Source organism: Cajanus cajan, chromosome 9 (assembly GCF_000230855.2).
Source record: "Cajanus cajan strain Asha chromosome 9, NIPB_CcT2T_4, whole genome shotgun sequence".
NCBI lineage: Eukaryota > Viridiplantae > Streptophyta > Magnoliopsida > Fabales > Fabaceae > Cajanus > Cajanus cajan.
The window spans coordinates 24,193,419-24,200,533 of record NC_138525.1 but is presented as its reverse complement, the minus strand read 5'-3'; the positions used below and the strand labels follow the sequence as shown (position 1 = coordinate 24,200,533).

The following is a 7,115-nucleotide window of genomic DNA, read 5'->3' as shown; positions in this document are numbered from 1 at the left end:
GAATTGAGGAAGAAAATCACTAATTTCCAACAAGGCACTGGAGAGACTATTTATGAAGCATGGGAGCGGTTCAAAGGATATCTTCAAGCATGCCCACAACATGGCTTCAACCGTTGGCTTACCATCCAATTTTTCTTTGAAGGATTGGACTAACAAAGCACCATGATATTAGACTCAGCAGCTGGAGGATCTTTCATGGGGAAACCTATTAATGACTGCATGATTATTTTGGAAAATGTAGCCTCAAATCACAGCCAATACAGTGAAAGAGAAGTCACAGCAAGGAAAGGAACTCCGGGGCGATATGAAGTGAACAATATTGAGTTACTCTTAGAAAAATTTGATACTCTTAATCAAAGATTAGACAAGATGGAAAAAGCTAAGGTTAATTCAGTGGCTACAAATCAAGTATGTGACCTTTGTAGGGAACAAGGGCACACTGCAGTAGATTGTACCTCAATTTTTACTGGAGAAAAAGAAGATACTACTGAACAGGTGGTAGCTTCTCATAATTTCTATGACACTCCTCGAAGAGAGAAGAGTAATCCATATTCCAACACATACAACCCTGGTTGGAAGAATCATCCTAACTTTTCTTGGAAGAATAACCCAGTTCAAGGAACTAGCAATCAACAACCTAATTTCCGTCCGTCCAATCACTTCATTAATGGGGAAGGAAATCCAGTACAGACACCCTCAATTCAACAAAGTGTTTCAAGATTAGAAAACCTTATGGAGAATTTTGTCACTAATCAAAAACAGACCAATGATTCAATGGCAAATTCTATTCAAAACCTTGCTGTCAAGGTTGAGAATATTACTCTCCACAACAAGATGCTGGAAAATCAAATTGCACAGTTGATGCCTAGTTCAAACAATTCTCCAGGTAAGTTCCCAGGTAAAACAGTTGCAAACCCAGCTGAAAATGTTAATGCTGTTACTTTAAGGAGTGGGAAGAAATTAGACAGACCTGTGTCTAATCAAAATGATAATATTGAGATTGAGGAAGACGCTTCTCCTATGGTTGAAAAACCTGAAAAAGAGAGATTAGAAAAAGAAAAAGTATCTTCATCAAAGCCTCAAACTGTTTATCACCCCCCAATTCCTTTTCCTCAAAGGTTAGCAAGGACTAAACTTGATAGACAATTTGAAAAATTTTTAAATATGATCAAACAAGTGTATGTAAACATTCCATTTGTAGAAGCTCTACAACAGATGCCTACATATGCTAAATTTCTTAAGGATCTTTTAGCTAACCGAAGGAAATTGGATAATAGAGAGACTGTTACATTGATCCATCATAATTTGCCCAAAAAACTTAAGGATCCTGGTAGTTTCTCTATACCTTGTCTCATTGGAAATCTAAGGTTCGAAAAAGCCTTATGTGACCTTGGGGCAAGTATCAGTTTAATGCCTTTATCAATTTGCAAGAAATTAGATATGGGAGAATTAAAGCCTACAGCAATGTCAATCCAGTTAGCAGATAGATCTATAAAATATCCCATAGGAATTTTAGAAGATGTTCCAGTTAAGATAGGTAAATTTTTAATTCCGGGAGATTTTGTTGTTTTAGAAATGGAAGAGGACAAACAAATACCAATCATACTAGGTAGACCATTTTTGGCTACAGCAGGCGTGATAGTAGATGTCAAACATGGAAAATTGTCCTTATCCATTAATGATGAAACAATGGAATTTAATATTGCTAAATCTGTTAGACAACCTTCTCTTGAAAATATTTGCTGCAGGGTTGATATATTGCCTAAAGACATGGAGGAAGAAGTCATGAGATCTATTTTGAGGGATCCCTTGGAGAATTTTCTAGTTGGAGGAAAGCACATAGATCTTGAGGGGATTCAACCTAATTATGCTTGCTTGATCGATTCAAGTCCCCCGTGTAAAGAAAAAGATCCTCTAGTAGAAAGTCTTCTTGAGTCTTCAACAGATTGGGGTTAGGAGGATATAGGATGTACGCATTTCATTCATTTATTCCAAAAAAAAAAAAAAAAAATAATAATAATAATAATAATAATAAAATAAAATTTCAGAGTTCCAGAGAGAATCACGACCGTGATTATAAATCACGGGCGTGATCTTCTCTGGAAAATTTTTGGAAAACCCCAGAGAGAATCACGACCGTGATTATAAATCACGGGCGTGATCTTCTCTGGAAAATTTTTGGAAAACCCCAGAGAGAATCACGACCGTGATTATAAATCACGGGCGTGATCTCCTCTGTTTGAATTTTTGAAAACTCACAAAGAGAATCACGGCCGTGATTTCCAATCACGCCCGTGATTCCCTGCTGACGCTCAACAGATACAACCCGTGATTTTTGAAATTCCCCTTTCCCTTATATATTTTTCCCCCTCCTTTTACATTCTCACTTCTCTCAAACTTACGAACTCTGCCCATTCTCTCTTTTCTTCTCTCCCAAACCCTAGCTTCTCACTTCTTCTTCCTCTTCTTCCCTCCTCCTCCCACATTCACTCCTTCCGTTCATCCATGGCTCCCAAGCGCACCCGTACCGTTGGTTCGTCCTCCACCGCTTCCGATACCCACAGTTACGAGGAAGAAGCAAGTGAAATTCCGCACCTTCCTCCGAGGTTCTATCGGAATGATGAACAGCGTGAGCGGAACGAGGTATTACGCTTCCGCACTATCCATCCTACCAGGTATCTCGACTTCCCATTTATTCGTAAGTTGGGTTTACCTGCTGATATCAATTTCATGTTAACTAACATTGGGTGGACAACCTTTGCTACCATGCATAATGATGTTGTTTATCCTCGACTAGTTCTTGAGTTCTTGAGCTCTCTCCACACGGAAATATTATCTGGGCCAAATTGTTCTGAAGGTTTGATTTCTTTCCGTATGTTTAACCAAGAACACGAATTAACCCTGGCTCAGTTCAATAATATTTTTGGATTTCCCACTGGAGGGAGCACGAGAACCCCAAGTTCTTTCAACCCTGGTTCTTTTTGGTATAGTTTGACAGGTACAAGTAATTGGGTCGCTGGAAAATGTAATTCCTCTGCTTTCCGCCATCCCGCCATCCGTATTATGCACCGCTTTATTGCCTCTACTGTTTTGGCCCGAGGTGATTCTGAAGGAAAGGTTCGTTTGAGCGACCTTTTACTTTTATGGGCTATGATGGAAAACAGAGAGGAGCCTATTGATTCTGGCAGTCATTGGGCACGACAGTTCCAGAGTATTTCCAATACCAGCCACGGTGCGATTGTGAATGGCGGCCTCATTACCACTATAGCCAAACACCTTGGCTATCACGCTTGGCTGGACCAGTTAGAACCACTCCCTGGAAGCCGTACTATTAATTTTGCTACCTGCTCTTCTATGAACTGCATTGCGAAAGATGAAGATGATAAATACTACTTTGTAGTAACCCAGTCGGGAGTGCACCACCAGTTACCAAATCCAACATACACCGTGAAGAACCGGGCTACACGGCAGTTTCCACTGGAGCCATTAGAGGACCTACCTCCAGCAGCTGAGGAAGCGGCTCCTGCAGATGAGGAAGCAGCTCCTGAACAACCCCCTCTACATCCTGGACCTGAGGTGGACAATGCTGCTATCCTAGCAGCTATTCAATCAATGGATAACCGGCTGAAACAAATGGATGAACGCCAGCAGCATTATAATTACATGGTTGATCAAATGTATCAATGGCACATTCAACGGTATCCAGATAATTTTCCACCACAGTGAGATCTTTCTTATTCCTTATTTTACTCTGATGCTTAGGGACAAGCATTCCTTTCTGTTGTGGGTTGGTTGCATATTCATGCATTTTATAATTTTGTCAAAATAATCTATCATGCATTCATTAGCTCTTTGCTTCGGGACAAGCAAATCTTTAAGTTTGGGGTTAGGAGGATGTACGCATTTCATTCATTCATGCAAAGTAAAAAAAAAAAAAAAAAAAAAAAAAAAAAAAAATCATGCATATATACATATTCAATTAATCCCAGCTTGAATTTGTGTTTGAAAAGTAAATATTTTTAATGAAATTGTTCGTCTTTGAAAACACTGAATGTGATGAATTGAATCTTGAAGTCTCAGAACAAAAGGTTGAAAAATTAGCCGGTTTTGTGGCTAGCACTTGGTTCTTAGTATTGAGGCTTGAAATGATCGAGAATTATAAAAATAGTCTCTTGAAGATAAATTCTTTTTAATTCGTGCTTAAAAGCTTTTGGGGGGTAATAAAAAAAAATAAAAAAATAAAAAAATCACCTAGCACCCCTTTGAGGTCATAGGTTAGAGGGAGAATATTCTTAACCTTAGAAAACTAAGGGAACTAATTAGCTACTGGGGAATTGTTTAGTAAAATAGCTAGACCCCCTTTGAGGCTACGTGTTCTTGAAATTATCATCCTCTCTACACTGATTGGCTACTGGGGAAATGTTTTAGGTGAGACAAAAACAAAAATAAAAATATTACCCCTATTTGTGTCACAAGCATTGAAAAATTATTTCTGTTAAATTATCTTCGTTTGACTAATGAGCTTTACAAGATTTGACATCATGAAACTCTTAGAAACTAAGAGTTGGCGCTAGTAATGAAAGATTAAGATTCTAATTGGACCTTGTGAGACTAAGAGTGAAGATTTTAAATGCTCAGTTAATTCTTGATGATTTTTTTTCAAAGTGCTAATTATTGTTTGAGGACAAACAAAAGTTCAAGTTTGGGGTTATTTGATGTTGTGTATTTTACTCGTATTTTAGCACTTTAATTCACAAGAATTCATAGCATAATCATGCATATCTTTCATGTTTTTAATAAATTTTTATATCATTTTCCTGTTTTATGCTTTTCTTGGTATGTGTTGTGTTTTCTCTGAGCAGGATCAAGATTTAAGAATTAAAGAGGAAATGCTGAGCTACAGGGAAAATCACGGCCGTGATACTAAATCACGCCCGTGATTCACCAGAGAAAATCACGGCCGTGACTCCCAATCACACCCGTGAACGCCACTGACCCTTCATAGATGTGCTCCAGAGAAGATCACGGTCGTGATTCTCAGTCACGGCCGTGATTCACTTCGCGTCCCAGCTTTTTAAGTTTTATGTTTTATTTTTATTTTATCTTTGTAATTTTTATCTTGGTAGTTTTACCTTTTTACCCTTTTAGGTTATAAATTAGATGAGGTTAGCCTAGAACAGGGAATTTTTGTTTCGGAGACAGTTTTTTAGTTTTTGACACTTGGAGAAGGTTGGGCGCCTGTGCCATCGACTCTAAGGTTTGCTTTTCTTTTATTCTTCTTTTCTTGGAGAACTACTATGAACTCCTGTGAGTAGTTTCCCTTTTTCTGGGATCAGGGCTTAGCCTCTGAGAACCTCTTTATTAATGCATTATTCAGTTTCTTAATTTTATTCCAATTCTTGATCTGTTCTTTTATATTTTATATATGAACTTTAATATTATTGTTTTCATAATAACATTAATTAAGGATGAACTGAGAGGAGAACTTGATTATAATTATGATAAACAATTAATCTTAATTTTCATAATCATAGATAATTAGGGATGAACTGAGAGGAGAACCTAATTATCGGAACCTAAAGGAACAGACTTGAGTGTTAAATCACGAGAGTTGATTTAAGCTTTCGAGGAGCAATAGATTAACAAAGATCTTAATGGGTTTAATTGAACGTAATTACCACGAGAGTAGGGATTAATTTTAATTAAACACGTCCTCGTAGCCTGAGAAGGTGCAAGGATTAAATTAGGTTAAGACTACCTTCAAGATGGAATAGAATTAATTAATGAAAATAATAATTCAATAATGTTGGAACTCTTTGTGCGAACCCTAGATTCCCGGAAATCTCCTTATCTTATCTTAAAGTTTTATCTTATTCATTAATTGCATTACTATCTCTTTTACCATCAAATCTGATCTTATCATCTCAAAACAAAAATTCAATCTGTTTTAAAATTCAAATTAAAATACTAGTAATTCTAGGTCAAACACGTAGTCCCTGTGATTCGATATTTATTACTTGACGACAACCGTACACTTGCGGTTTTCCATACATCAAGGCGCGAGGAGAACTCCAAACCTTACCTCTTTATACAGAGGGACAGGGGCATATGGAGAGACCCTCACAAATGCCCTCTAGATATGAAAAGCCAAACGTCACGCCTTTACACCTTGGCGCGAAACCCTAGGGCGACGCAACATGGAAGGGTCACAATCGGTCAGGGACGCAACTCCCGAGGACGACATAACGTTTCAACCACCGATACACCCCCCTATACAAGCCAAACCTTTTCGTATGTACTAAATCCCTTCATCTGATATCCTTGGGCTGGGGGGGGCAGTGTACATGGGGGCATATGCCCGCACCCGCTCGGTCATTGCCAAGGACAAAAACCCCTTTGGCCTTGGGCTTAAGGGGTACGCGCTTAGCTCTATTCGGCCGTTAACAAAATCGAAGACCCCGTCAACCATAACATTGGCCGAACAATAGCCAAATGCTTCCACCTTGGATAATACCCAAACCGAACACCCCCTTAGTGAGGGAAGAGGTCGAACACCCCCTAGGCCAATGAACAGGATGAGTACCCCATTAGGTCGAGTACCCCTTAGGCCGAGTATCCATCAGGGCAATGAACAGGCTGAGTACACCCTCAGGCCGAGTACCCATCAGGCCAATGAACAGGTCGAGTACCCCATAGGCCGGGTACCCCTCAGGCCAATGAATAGACCAGGTACCCCTCAGGCCAATGAATAGGCCAAGTACCCCTCAGGCCAATGAATAGGCCGAACACCCCTTCGGCCAATAAATAGGCCAATCACCCCCTTAGCCAATGGACATGTCGAATACCCCTCTCGGCTGATGAACATACCAAATGGGTACTCGGCTATAACGAATATCCATGAGGTAAATTAAAGCAAGTGTTAATTACATTAAACACATCCACGTCAGCTATAATCAGTATGCAAAACCTTGTGCACCAGCCCAATAATCCAAAAAGCCCACCAGGCCCAAGAACGTCAGTATAAATAGGGTTTTGATGGGACTAATGGGACATGTATGATTATTTAATATAATAGCCTTTATTGCTCTGTACTGAATACTTACTTGAGTGTTGGA

The 7,115-nt window shown here is 39.2% G+C and overlaps 1 non-coding gene across 1 annotated transcript; it reads right to left on the bottom strand.

The window, feature by feature from the left end:
- Positions 1 to 107, bottom strand: LOC145952244 (small nucleolar RNA R71). The gene has a single exon (XR_014429922.1). It is a non-coding gene; the product is annotated as a small nucleolar RNA R71 (small nucleolar RNA).
- Positions 108 to 7,115: the final 7,008 nt, after the last annotated feature.